General features: G+C 46.9%; 1 long non-coding RNA gene and 1 pseudogene across 1 annotated transcript in view; one reads left to right on the top strand and one right to left on the bottom strand.

The window, feature by feature from the left end:
- The window catches only part of LOC147996793 (uncharacterized), a 43499-nt gene that overhangs the window by 2955 nt on the left and 26798 nt on the right, over positions 1-13746 (top strand). The window contains exon 2 of the long non-coding RNA XR_015651120.1: positions 8799-9024. This is a non-coding gene — a long non-coding RNA (uncharacterized LOC147996793). The remainder of the gene's footprint in view (positions 1-8798; positions 9025-13746) is intronic.
- Positions 1538-7806, bottom strand: Klk15-ps2 (kallikrein-related peptidase 15, pseudogene 2; annotated as a pseudogene).

Raw genomic sequence — 13746 nt, 5'->3', positions numbered from 1 at the left:
GGGGATATAGCTCAGTGGTAGAGCACTTGCCTAGCAAGCACAAGGCCGTGGGTTCGATCCCCAGCTCCGAAAAAAGAAAAGAAAAGAAAAAAAAAAGAATGTATTTGTTAAAGAATCACAGGTTGGGGTCTCAGAAGAGAATCAGAAACTTGATTCCTGTATCTTTGATGATAAAGCCACAGTTTCCAACCCTGAGACCTGGATGCAATCAGCAAGGCAGCTCACCATGTCCAAGCCTGTATTGTGTGTCACCAACGCAGACAAGGCAAAGAGAACATTTCCCTTACTGGCTTGGCCACCGAGAATCCTAGAACTAATGGTGGATCTTGGAAATCTAGATTTAGGTCCTCTTACTGAGGTGCACAGCTCATGAGTGTGGACGTAGTGCCAGACACAGTTCTGATCCGCTAAGATGCACAGCTCATTTAATCCTCACAGACACCCTAGGAGACATGTGTTGTGGTCACTTAGGTCACAGATGGGAAAACCAAGGATGAGTGAGGTCATACCCCTGATCCCTGATTCCACATTGAATTCAAAAGAGCAAAGCCATATCTGAAGCCGTGTACCATCTTCCAAGGAAGGGGTCTTTGGGTAACATGCAACAGGAGACTTTGTAGCCTAGTCCTCCAGACATTTCCCATTATGCCCTGTAGGGTTTTGGCTTACTGCTGCTTATATTCAATGCTAAATTCTGTACCCCAAGACCTGGTTGATTCAAGACCAGTAGATCCTCATGTACCAACTTTTGTTGTACAAACCTTGTCCCCAAGTTATCCTTGGTTGGTTAATAAAGATGCCTACAGCCTATAGGCAGAATAGAGATAGGCAGGCCTGGAAAATCCTCGGCTTGGAGTCTCAGGCAGAGACCATGAGAAGAAAAGGGTATGGGAGAAGGAAGAAGTAGTCACTGGGTAGGTGGTTCATGATCACATGTCCACGAGGGCTAGTCCCTTGCACTAGGAGCGGTCAAGGTGGAATATGGAGCGTCACACTTTGGGGTCATTGACAGGGAGGTAGACAAAAGAGCATAGAGGGCTGATGTCTGCCCAGCGTAGTGCTTTCAGGCGTATTGTAAATATCAATGTTTTGAGACTTTTATTTGGGAACTAAATGGTCTAAGGTGATGTAGAAATCCCCAAATATTATTTACCACAATACCCTAAAGAAAGAAAGTCACACCCTTACAGAGAAAATTGGATCAGCAGTACAGATCAACACTATTTTTTTTTTCTTTTTTAACACAAGGTTTCTCTGTGTAGCCCTGGCTATCCTGGAACACTTTGTAGTCCAGGTTGGCCTCAAAGTCAGAGATCTACTTGCCTCTGATTCTTGAGTGCTGGGATCAAAGACCCACGCTACCACCCTACCAACAGTGTTTTCTTCATGCTAAGCAGGTGATACCAGGAGGGAAGAAGCCCTGGATAACAGTGTATGTTGATATGCAGAGGGACTCAGCTTTCTCAGTAGGAATGAGGGAGATTCTTAGTCAGTGTCCCAGGTGGTCCTTGAGGGACATAGGTGGTGAGCCAATGAGTCAGTTCCTTCTCATATTTTTCCATATCCACTCCATGTAGCTGCAAACTTTTGTGTAGACTCCAGGCTTGGTGGTAGTATGACAGGGGACATCACCCCAGGATACAATGCCCTGCAGGCTCCGTTGCAGATCAAGTGTCCTCCAGATTTACTCTGTGTACATGGGGAGGGGTTTTCCTCAATATTTCATTCCATGTAGTGAGAGGATGCACACCTGCTCCTCCTGTCTCAACCTCCTGAGCGCTGGGGCGACAGGTGTGCGCCGCCCTGCCTGTTGTCTGTGGTGCTGGAGATGGAGGCCAGGTAACTCTACCAACAACTGAGTTACACCCAACCCACTGTCCCCCTTACTCTAACCAACCACGACTTTTCATCAATGAAATCTTGAGTCAATTCAACCCAGGAAACTCAAACATTAGCCCAAACCACTCCTAGTATCCTCGGATTCAACACAACCCAAGAGAACTCGGTCCCCCATGTTCAGTACCCAGCCCAACTTGGTTCAAGTCAGATGCCCTCCAAAATCTAAATATCATCCTCATCCAAAGCCAAACTAAAGTTGTGTTCTTTAAACACAACCCAACTCTGATCATTGCTTATTTTTTACCCATTCCACAAATCTATGACATCCAATGCCAACCACAATATCCTCCCCATCCTGAATCAAAATAAACTCCCTGCCTCCATGCCTTCCCAGACAACAAAATCTATTCCATGCCCACATCTCTAAGCCTACTTTCAACCTCACCACGATTCTAACTGATCCTGGAACTTCATGCATAGCTAAATACAGCATTGTCTCTGTCCCAAAGCAAAGAAAATTCAAGTAACCCTACTTGTCCTATTCTGTCTGAATACAGCTTCTAAGGTGACACAGCCTAGGATTGTCTGAGGCGTCTCAATTGAGAGGTTGCCCAGATCGTGTGTGTGGGAAGTTGTCTTGATTGCTGGTCAAATGTCAGAGGATCCAGCCCACTGTGGGCACCATCCCTAGACAAATTGGCCTTGGCCATGTAAGAAATTGAGAGATGTCTCACTGATTAAGAGCACTGGGTGTTCTTGTCTAGGAACCAGGTTTGGTTCCCAGCACCCACAAAAGGTTCAGACCATCTGCAATTTCAATCTCAAGGCCATTTTCTGACCTTCATGTGCAGTATACACTTGTGATGCACAGACAGACATACATGCAGGGGAAGCACTCATTAACATTAGAGAGAGAGGGAGAGGGAGAGGGAGGGAGGAAGGAAGGGAGAGAGAGAGAGAGAGAGAGAGAGAGAGAGAGAGAGAGAGAGAGAGAGAGAGAAGAAAGACAGAGAGACAGATGTGGGGCTAGCTGAACAGGAGTCAGTGAGCAAGCCAGCGATGGTTTCTGCTGTGGTTCACCCTTGATTTTCTGCCCTGACTTCCCTCAATGTCAAAGTATAAGGTGTAATCTAAATATATTCCTTCCTCCCCAAGATGCTTTTGGTCAGAGTATTTTATCACAGCAATAGCGAATCAAGCTAGGATACATCCCATTCTCTCCTTTTACCCAGTAGTCTGTGCTACCAACCCCAACAAAGTCACACACAATGGAGGGCAGCAGGCAACCTGGGTAGTCCTTGTTGTAAGATGCCTCAGAGATAATGATGATGGTGGCACAATGCAATGTATCAGGGAGTTTCACTGAGGAGAACATTCAATCCCTTTGTTCCTTGTCCTCTCCATTCAAGAACCCCAGAGGACAGCATTGCTGGAATCCCTACACCCAGTCTCATCTTTCCACTCGCCTTGTGACTTGTGACTCCCTGTGGTTCCAGGGTTGTTGTCTGATAACAGGCCCTATCACCTGACACCGCGCAGACCTCACCAGTGAAGGGGCAACATGTGGGCAGAGCCACAGGACTCACCTGGGGTGTTAGTCCAGAGGGCTGGAAAAGTCCCAACATCATGATGCCAAGCCGATGGGTGCGAGCTGTTGTGAGAGACAGAGCACAGTTGTTCTGGGACATTGAACTTTCGAAGGTTGTGCTCGCCCATGCGCACTCTCATGAAGCTGGGTGTGAGAATAAGAGTAGACAAAGTGGTCAGAGTGGATATCCTGGGATTTCCTGAGAACTTTTTTGTTTTCTCAAGTCCTTGAAGCCAATGGCGCCAACCATGACCCTTTCAGAGCCCAGGAGTTTCTGCATGTGATGGTTCATATTTTAAACCCAACACTTCGGAGGCAGAGGCAGGTCGATTTCTCTAAATTGTGGACCAGCCTGGTCTACACTGCATTCTAGAGCAAATGAGGTTACACAGTGAGACTCTGTCTCAAAAAACCAACCAACAAACAAAATCAAAACAATGAAAGAAAGAAAACCAGGAGTCCCACATGTGGTACAAAAGTGGAACTTAGGCTCCAGGTTTGGCCCCTTTCCTTCCTTCAGAATAGAAAGTGCTCACTGCCTAGAACACTTTTCAGTCAGGGGTCCAAAAGATGGGGCATTTGCAGCCTTCTCTTTCTCCTTTAGGAACCCACAGGTGCAGAATCCACTCCCTCCCCACCCAGGGCCTTCACCTCCAGCCTATCCATCCTTCAGAATCCAAGAACTTGGGTTACTTCTCCACCAAAGCCGCAGTCTATGCATCCCAAACCTAGAAGTTTCCAGTTGTCCTCACACACCCCGGCCTCCATACCCTTCCTTTATACCGGGTTTGGCAGTGGGCAGCAGTCAACACCCAGTGTGGGGAGATGAGGAAGGTACCACAACTGAAGCGGCCGCGTTCGAAGAGGGCAACTTGCCATGGCTGCGAATGAGGGACACACTCCTCACCTTCTAGCACCTTGTCACCATCCTGCGCTGTGGAGAGATACAGGTAGAAGATCTCTCCTCATCCCTGGGCTTTTCAGGATTCCTGCCTCCTCCTCACCCTATCCTCACAGGCTTCGCCCAGGTCATTTGTTCATTAAGAAATCGCTGGGTGTGTCAGAGCTCCTGCTAGTCAAAAAAAAAAAAAAATGAAAAAATGAAAAAAAGAAAACAAAATCCCTGCTTAGATTGGCAGATGGCTCCTAAGTTAGGTGCTTGCTGACTGAAGACCAATTTTGGGTGCCTAGCAACCTGTGCGGACACATGCGCCTATGAGGTCAGAGGACAATCTCAGTGTCATTCTCAAGAACTGGGATAGATTACTCTCAGTGAACCTGTGCTCACTGACTGTGCTAGGCTGGCGGGACAGTGACCCTCAGGAACCCACTGGGTCTACCACCCCGCACCCAGTGCTGCATTATGGCTTCTGACAGGTTCTGAGGGTCAAATCCAGATCCACAAACCTGTACAGTAAGCAGCTCACTGACTGGACTCTCACTGACTGACCTGTCTCCCCAGCCAGATGTTGGACTCTTGGAGCTCGTTTTTCTCAATACTAACACGTGGGTACGGTCATGAAAATCAGAAGGGGCCTACGGGTGTCTGTGTGTGGTGAATTGTGCCTGAAGCATTCTAAGTCCTTGAAGCACTATGAATTGATTTATTCATACAGTGTTTTGAGGCAAGGTCTCACTCTGTTGCACAGCCTGGATTAAAACTTGTAACATAATTGGGGCAGTCTGAACGCCTGATAGTCTTCTCTATTCGGTCTCTCAGGTTCTGGGATTACACTTGTTACTTTAACATTTATTTATGGGGTTGTCCATGAGGATATTCAGGTTGGTGATGGTACGTATGGCTGAAGTATGACAGACATCTGTGCAGATCTAGTTACAGCATCAAACCACAATTTAAAATCTGAGGACACGACTCAGTGGGTAAAGTCCTTGCCTTCCAACCACGAGGACCCAGGTTAAATCTCTAGTAAAAAGTCAGGCATTGTGGTGCGTGCTTTTAACCCCATAAGCTACACTGCCTGAAGGCAATCAGATCCCTGGAGCTCCCTGGGCTAACTAGTGAGCATTGTGCCTCTGGCAAGGTCTGTGTCAAAATACTGAGGTGGGGCTGGAGCAATGGCTCACAGGTTAAGAGCACAGGCTGCTCTCACAGAGGATCCAGTGTCAACTTCCAGAAACCACATGGTAGCCCATGACTATCTGGAGTTCCAGTTCCAGGGGATCTGATGGCCTTTTCTGACCTCTGAGGACACCAGGCACAGACATGGTGCACATACATGAATGCCAACAAAACATTCCCACACATAAAATAATGAAATAAAACAAAGCAGGCAATGCCTGACATGCATGTGCACATACTGGGTGTGTATACATGTGCACACAAAGAAAAAAATGTGTTTTACTCACAAGTCTTTTTGTAGAACTCAGGGACCCAGATACTCACCATAGGGGGAATACTCATGTATGGACAGTTCTCCACCAACCCAGATCACATACAGATACCACCAGATACAGAGCTGAGATTTCAAGTTCCAAGACAACTAGCAGCATAGCACCGATGGGGGAATAGGACCGCTAATGTTTAAGGAAACTCTTTGAGGTTCATAAGGGGTGGGGCGACCTTGCTCCTGCCTCTGGACAGCAACACACACACACACACACACACACACACACACACACACACACACACACACACACACACACACACAGAGAGAGAGAGAGAGAGAGAGAGAGAGAGAGAGAGAGAGAGAGAGAGCCAGACACAGTTCAGATGCACAACTCATTAAATCTCACAGACACCCTAGGAGACATGTGCTATGGACACTTAGTTCACAGATGGGAAAACCAAGGATGAGTGAGAGACAGGGAGACAGAGAGAGAGACAGACTAACAGAGAGACAGAGAGAGAGACAGAGAGAGAGACGGACAGCCATAGAGACTAATATAATCAAGACACTACAGCAATGTTCTTGCCCCACTCCTCAAAGGTCAAGATCATGACAGACACCTACTCCTATGCTGGACTGATACAACCAAGCCATCTCTCTACACTCTGCCCTCTACCTTCCAAGGTCAGGAATAGAGCCAACGACCTGAGAAGCTGTAGGAGTGCTGATGTGGCAGTTGAGGGGCTTAAAGAGGAAGGGTGAGGTCGCCCTGTGGAGGAGGGCACTGGCTGAACAGCTGGGCATTGAGCTGCACCCAGCCGGTCCCAGCTGGAGGAGGGTGGAGGCTCTGGCTGGGTGCAGCACACAGCTGAGGCAGAGCCTAGGGAGAGCCCTAGGGGAGGCTTGGCCACCATGGGGGAAGGCTGAGAGCACTGGGCAGAGGTCATGTTGTGAACAGGAGGATCGTTAATGGACACCCCTCCAGATTTCTGCAGGGCAGAAAGCATCAGGTTACATTGACAATTTCCACAAGATGTGATAGTGGTTGGTCTGTGGTTGGACTGTCACCCAGGATGACCTTGCTTTAATGGCCATCCCTGCTACCAACCTGCTCCTTAGTAAATGAAGGCAATAGTGATTGTCCTTCCACAGTGTGGTTCCCAAACTCCATTATTCAGGCCTGACAGCAGGTACAATCTGTGTCATCTCAAAAGTTCTGACCTTATTTTTGGGGACAGGTTTTCTCACTAAACATGGAGCTTAGAGTTTGGCTGGACTGGATGGCCAGCAAGCACCAGTCTCCGCCTCCCAGCTCTGGAGTTTACAGGCATGCAGCTGGGCTTTCCATGTGGGTATTGGGGATGTAAACTCAGACACTCATGCTTACACAGCAAATGCTTACACAGCAAGTGCTGTATTCACTGGGCTTGCCCCAAGCCCTCTGCCTTACATGGTTGATGTGTGGGAATAGCTGTCCCTGCAGTGTCCAAATTGTCCCATCATGTTCACACACCTCATAGAGAACTACACTGGATACTTAGGGAGGATACTTGGCTCCTTCCTAGGGTAGAGAAGCTAGATTTGCAGTTTTAGGAAACTGGTAGTCCCAGGATTCAAACCTATATCCTGAGCTCTTGGTGTCTCAACCATCCTTATTGCTTATCCCATGTGTCACCTACATAATGTGATTGGGACGTCAAAATGACTGTCATAGCTATAAAGCTCTTGAGGCCCAGAGAGGTAAAAGAGTTTTCCCAAGGATACACAGCAAGAAAGATCATCCTGGGAACTCAGGTTCAAGGGCTCAGGTGGCCTAGAACTTCTGTTGACTCAGGATTGAGGATTCAGGGATATTTAACTGGTGGCTCAGAAGGAAATGAGAATAGGGGTCTGTGGGTAAGGTATGAGCTGACAGGTTCTAGGGTGCAGATACTCTGGGGAAAGGGGCACCCTCTTTCATCAGACTAGTACCTGACTTTGGTGCCCCTCACCTGCAGACACCAGCAAGATGAAAGCAAGGAGAAGTCACATTGTAGAGGAAGGTCCAGGTCTTAGAGATCTGAGGGTCATGACAAAAACTGCGGAAAGGCTGGATCCATCTGTCCTCATCACCCTTCTGTAGACAGAAGTGTATCCCCTGTGTAGACACACTTTTCTTTTGTCTTTTGTCACAATGTTTTTCTACATGTCCCAGGCTGGCCTCAAACTCATGATCCTCCAGCCTCAGCCTCCTGACTATAGAGAGGACAGTTGTATAGCACGATGCTTGACTGAGAGATCTACTTTTACTGATCTGCCTTCTGTCTCCCGCAGCCTCCACCTGTTTTCCCTCCTGGTCCCTATCTCTGGAGGGGCCTCTGTGCCTTCCAGAATTGGCAGAACACAGTGTTATTCAATAGCCTCTGTGTCTCTCTCTCATTCCCATGGCCCTTGATCAGGACTCTATCCAGTTTCCCATGAGTCCCGTTTAGTCTAATACTCTGTAGTCTGCCTCATACACAAATCCCCAGAGATCTTACCTCTCTCCTTCCCTTCTTTCTTTCCTCTCTTCTGCTCTAAACTAGGCAACTGAAATGAGCCTCACACACTCCTTGCCCCTTACTGGTGGATTCTAGAAATGCTCCCTACAACCAAGCTGCATCCCCAACTCTCTTTTTACTATTCATTTTTCTCTAGGTCTCACTAAGTTACCCAGATTAGCCTTGAACTCTCCACCTTCATGCCTTAGGCTCTCAGGTGTTGAATGACTTTCACTAGCCCATCTGCCTTTCTACAGCAGAGATGAGCAATCCTTTCTCCCATCAAGCCTCCCATGAACTTCTGATAGCCCCTAAATAAAGTCCCATGTCCTCAGCAGGAGTTAGAAAGGCTGAACTTCCTCCTCCTCTTCCAACCTGCCCAGCTGGGTCTCTGTGACCTTGCCCTAGGCATGGCCAGTGCTGGACTTCAGCCTGCAGTTTCACACCCAGACAACACAGCTTGTCCCAACTCTTGACCTTCTCTGTCACCTCTTCCCTCCCCAGACTCTCTGTTGTGTCTCCTCATCAGACTGAGAACTCCTTCTAAACAGATGCCACCAGAGTGACCCTGAATTCGAAGGTACCACCCAGTGCTGGTGTCTGGCCCATGGAGAGACCTCAGGAAGTTTGGGGGAGTGAATTCAAGTCCTTCTCATCTTGCTACTTCCTCTTTCAACTCATCCTGAAAGACTATGCACGCATTGGAAGACCAAGACATGGTAATCCAGAGGTAATGTCATCAAGATTCTATGGCGTCTGTCCTGCCCCTGCATGGTAGCAGTGACTGCAGATACTGAGACCTGGCTGCTCCCCTCTCCTTATTCCTGAGGAGGATGGAGTCAGGTCAGACCCCCCAGTCCGCAGTCTGCCCAGCGTGGGACACATTAGGGAGGTTGTTCTGAACTGACTTGACCTGGATAACTGCTGACCATGTTCTTGGATCCATGGCAAGCACCTCCCAGTTCACCCTGTCCCTTCCTTCCCCCTCAGCCTAGGCTTTTCTAGAAGCTTCAAGACATTTTCTTGGTTCAAATTCAACTTAAAGAGACAGGAAAAGAACACAGAGGACACAAATCCCGTGACAACTGGTCATCCAGGGTAGTATTTGCCTCCTGGACACCAAAGCATTTATAGGGTCCCCTCTCTGCTCACACCCACTTTTCCAAGTTTCTCAAAAACTCTCACCCCCACTGGGTCCTCCAGCGATATCCAGGGCAGCTGGGATTCCAGAAGGGGAGCAGTCAACCGAAAGCCTGCATTTATAAGCTCCTAGCCCAGCCTGGGTCTCGGGGTGGGGCTGCGTAGAGTGGAGAATGAGAGGCAGTGGATGGTCAGGTTTACAGGCTGGACGCCATGGTGACTGGTGGGATGTGGGACTAGGTCCTTCTAATGAGCATTTATTAGTCTGAAGCCTTTTCTGTGTCTGCAAGGAGAAATTCCACCCAGGGGCAGATCCCTCAGAGGGAGGGGACAGGAAAGAAAGAGTAGAAACCAGAGGACAGTGTAGCACAGAGCCGGAACTTTTTGGTAGCTGTGGAAGCTGACTGTTAACGTCATGCTTCTCAGTCCCGGGAGAGACTTTTTGAGCTTTGGTTCTTTCTATTGTTATGAGACGGGTCTTCGTGATCTGAGTCTGGACTTGAGATCCTTCTGCCTCAGCCTCCCAAAGGCTGGAAAGACACGTATCTGCACCATGCCACCGTGCATGTGGATTTATGTTAGCATATGTACTGGGAAAGTCTTGGATCTGGTTGTCATGACCTGAAGTCTCCAGTGTGAGTTTAATTCTTTTGTTTTGTTTTCAAGACAGGGTTTGTCTGTGTAGCCCTGGCTGCCCTGAAACTCACTCTGTAGACCAGGCCTGCCTCAGACTCAGAGATCTGCCTGCTTCTGCCTCGCATGTGCTAGGATTAAAGGTGTGCACCACCACCATCTGGTTGACCTTTTTCACTTTTATTCATTAAAACATATTAAATTTTCACACACACATGTCCATGTGTATGTTGAGGCCAGATATCAAGTGTGGGTTTCTCCCAAGAGTGACTTATGGAGGTTTATTCATTTTATTTTTATATTTTATGTGTTGCTTGCATATGTGAACTTGTGAACCAGTGCAGGTGCCCCTCAGGCTAGAGGCATTGGATCCCTAAGAACTAGAGTTACAGCAGGTTGTGCTGGTTGCTACCTGGTATGGGTGCTGGGAACCAGACTTAGGCTCCCTGGAAGAGCAGCTTGGATTCTGAACTTCTGAGCTTTCTCTCCAGCCTCGCCACCTTGTCTTTTGAGCAGAGTCTTTATGTCAGTGGGGCTTGGAGCTTCCTGATAGACCCAGGCTATCTGGGCAGTCAGCTCCAGAGACCCACCTGTCCCATCTTCCCAGTGCTGGATGACACTGAGCTCAGGTCCTCAGGCTTGCATGACAGGCACTTTGTTCACTGAGCCTTGTCCCTATGACAGTCTACTTTTGAAGTCTGAGGTCCAGTGCCTACAGACAGCTGCAGCCTGGGCTCAGAACTATGAATAACTTTTGCTGTCCCAGGCTTGTATTCTGCACCTTTTCCTTCTTCTGGTGTTATCTCCATGTTTTTCCTCCTCTCCTTCCTCCTCCCTCTCTTCACCCTCCTCCCCCTCTTGCACTTGATTCCATCTCTAGCACCACATAAAGCAGATAGGATAGGACAAGCCTGCAATCGCAGCTCTTTAGCTCTTTAGTGTCGCAGGAGGATCAGAAGTTCAGGACATGTTTGCCTACTTATGTGAGCTTGAAGATAGCCTAGGATACCTGAGACTTGTTTAAGATAACAACAGCAAAACAAAACAAAACAAAACAAAACAAAACAAAAATAAAACATCCCCCCTTCCAAAGAAACAAAAACCAAACCAAACAAAAAACCCCCAAAGAACAGAGTTTGCATGAGCCAGGCCGGGTATCACAAACCTTTTCTTTTTTTTTTAATTTATTTAATACTTAATAATAATTCTTTGGTTTCCGGGCAAACATCCCCCTCCCCCCTCCCCTTCCTTATGGGTGTTCCCCTCCCAACCCTCCCCCCATTGCCGCCCTCCCCCCAACAGTCTAGTTCACTGGGGGTTCAGTCTTAGCAGGACCCAGGGCTTCCCCTTCCACTGGTGCTCTTACTAGGATATTCATTGCTACCTATGAGGTCAGAGTCCAGGGTCAGTCCATGTATAGTCTTTAGGTAGTGGCTTAGTCCCTAGAAGCTCTGGTTGCTTGGCATTGTTGTACATATGGGGTCTCGAGCCCCTTCAAGCTCTTCCAGTTCTTTCTCTGATTCCTTCAACGGGGGTCCTATTCTCAGTTCAGTGGTTTGCTGCTGGCATTCGCCTCTGTATTTGCTGTATTCTGGCTGTGTCTCTCAGGAGCGATCTACATCCGGCTCCTGTCGGTCTGCACTTCTTTGCTTCATCCATCTTGTCTAATTGGGTGGCTGTATATGTATGGGCCACATGTGGGGCAGGCTCTGAATGGGTGTTCCTTCAGTCTCTGTTTTAATCTTTGCCTCTCTCTTCCCTGCCAAGGGTATTCTTGTTCCCCTTTTAGAGAAGGAGTGAAGCATTCACATTTTGATCATCCGTCTTGAGTTTCATTTGTTCTAGGCATCTAGGGTAATTCAAGCATTTGGGCTAATAGCCACTTATCAGTGAGTGCATACCATGTATGTCTTTCTGTGATTGGGTTAGCTCACTCAGGATGATATTTTCCAGTTCCAACCATTTGCCTACGAATTTCATAAAGCCGTTTTTTTTGATAGCTGAGTAATATTCCATTGTGTAGATGTACCACATTTTCTGTATCCATTCCTCTGTTGAAGGGCATCTGGGTTCTTTCCTGCTTCTGGCTATTATAAATAAGGCTGCGATGAACATAGTGGAGCACGTGTCTTTTTTATATGTTGGGGCATCTTTTGGGTATATGCCCAAGAGAGGTATAGCTGGATCCTCAGGCAGTTCAATGTCCAATTTTCTGAGGAACCTCCAGACTGATTTCCAGAATGGTTGTACCAGTCTGCAATCCCACCAACAATGGAGGAGTGTTCCTCTTTCTCTGCATCCTCGCCAGCATCTGCTGTCACCTGAGTTTTTGATCTTAGCCATTCTCACTGGTGTGAGGTGAAATCTCAGGGTTGTTTTGATTTGCATTTCCCTTATGACTAAAGATGTTGAACATTTCTTTAGGTGTTCCTCAGCCATTCAGCATTCCTCAGCTGTGAATTCTTTGTTTAGCTCTGAACCCCATTTTTTAGTAGGGTTATTTGTCTCCCTGCGGTCTAACATCTTGAGTTCTTTGTATATTTTGTATATAAGGCCTCTATCTGTTGTAAGATTGGTAAAGATCTTTTCCCAATCTGTTGGTTGCCGATTTGTCCTAACCATAGTGTCCTTTGCCTTACAGAAGCTTCGCAGTTTTATGAGATCCCATTTGTTGATTCTTGATCTTAGAGCATAAGCCATTGGTGTTTTGTTCAGGAAATTTTTTTCCAGTGCCCATGTGTTCCAGATGCTTCCCTAGTTTTTCTTCTATTAGTTTGAGTGTGTCTGGTTTGATGTGGAGGTCCTTGATCCACTTGGACTTAAGCTTTGTACAGGGTGATAAGCATGGATCGATCTGCATTCTTCTACATGTTGACCTCCAGTTGAACCAGCACCATTTGCTGAAAATGCTATCTTTTTTCCATTGGATGGTTTGGCTCCTTTGTTAAAAATCAAGTGACCATAGGTGTGTGGGTTCATTTCTGGGTCTTCAATTCTATTCCATTGGTCTATCTGTCTGTCTCTGTACCAATACCATGCAGTTTTTATCACTATTGCTCTGTAATACTGCCTGAGTTCAGGGATAGTGATTCCCCCTGAAGTCCTTTTATTGTTGAGGATAGTTTTAGCTATCCTGGGTTTTTTGTTATTCCAGATGAATTTGCAAATTGTTCTGTCTAACTCTTTGAAGAATTGGATTGTTATTTTGATGGGGATTGCATTGAATCTGTAGATCGCTTTTGGTAAAATGGCCATTTTTACTATATTAATCCCGCCAATCCATGAGCATGGGAGATCTTTCCATCTTCTGAGGTCTTCTTCAATTTCTTTCTTCAGTGTCTTGAAGTTCTTATTGTACAGATCTTTTACTTGCTTGGTTAAAGTCACACCGAGGTACTTTATATTATTTGGGTCTATTATGAAGGGTGTCGTTTCCCTAATTTCTTTCTCGGCTTGTTTCTCTTTTGTGTAGAGGAAGGCTACTGATTTATTTGAGTTAATTTTATACCCAGCCACTTTGTTGAAGTTGTTTATCAGCTTTAGTAGTTCTCTGGTGGAACTTTTGGGATCACTTAAATAAACTATCATATCATCTGCAAATAGTGATATTTTGACTTCTTCTTTTCTGATCTGTATCCCCTTGACCTCCTTTTGTTGTCTGATTGCTCTGGCTAGAACT

The sequence above is a fragment of the Rattus norvegicus genome, chromosome 1, assembly GCF_021556685.1.
Source record: "Rattus norvegicus strain SHRSP/BbbUtx chromosome 1, alternate assembly SHRSP_T2T, whole genome shotgun sequence".
Classification (NCBI taxonomy): Eukaryota; Metazoa; Chordata; class Mammalia; order Rodentia; family Muridae; genus Rattus; species Rattus norvegicus.
Note: the sequence above shows the minus strand (reverse complement) of the source record. Positions and strands in the feature narration are given on the sequence as shown.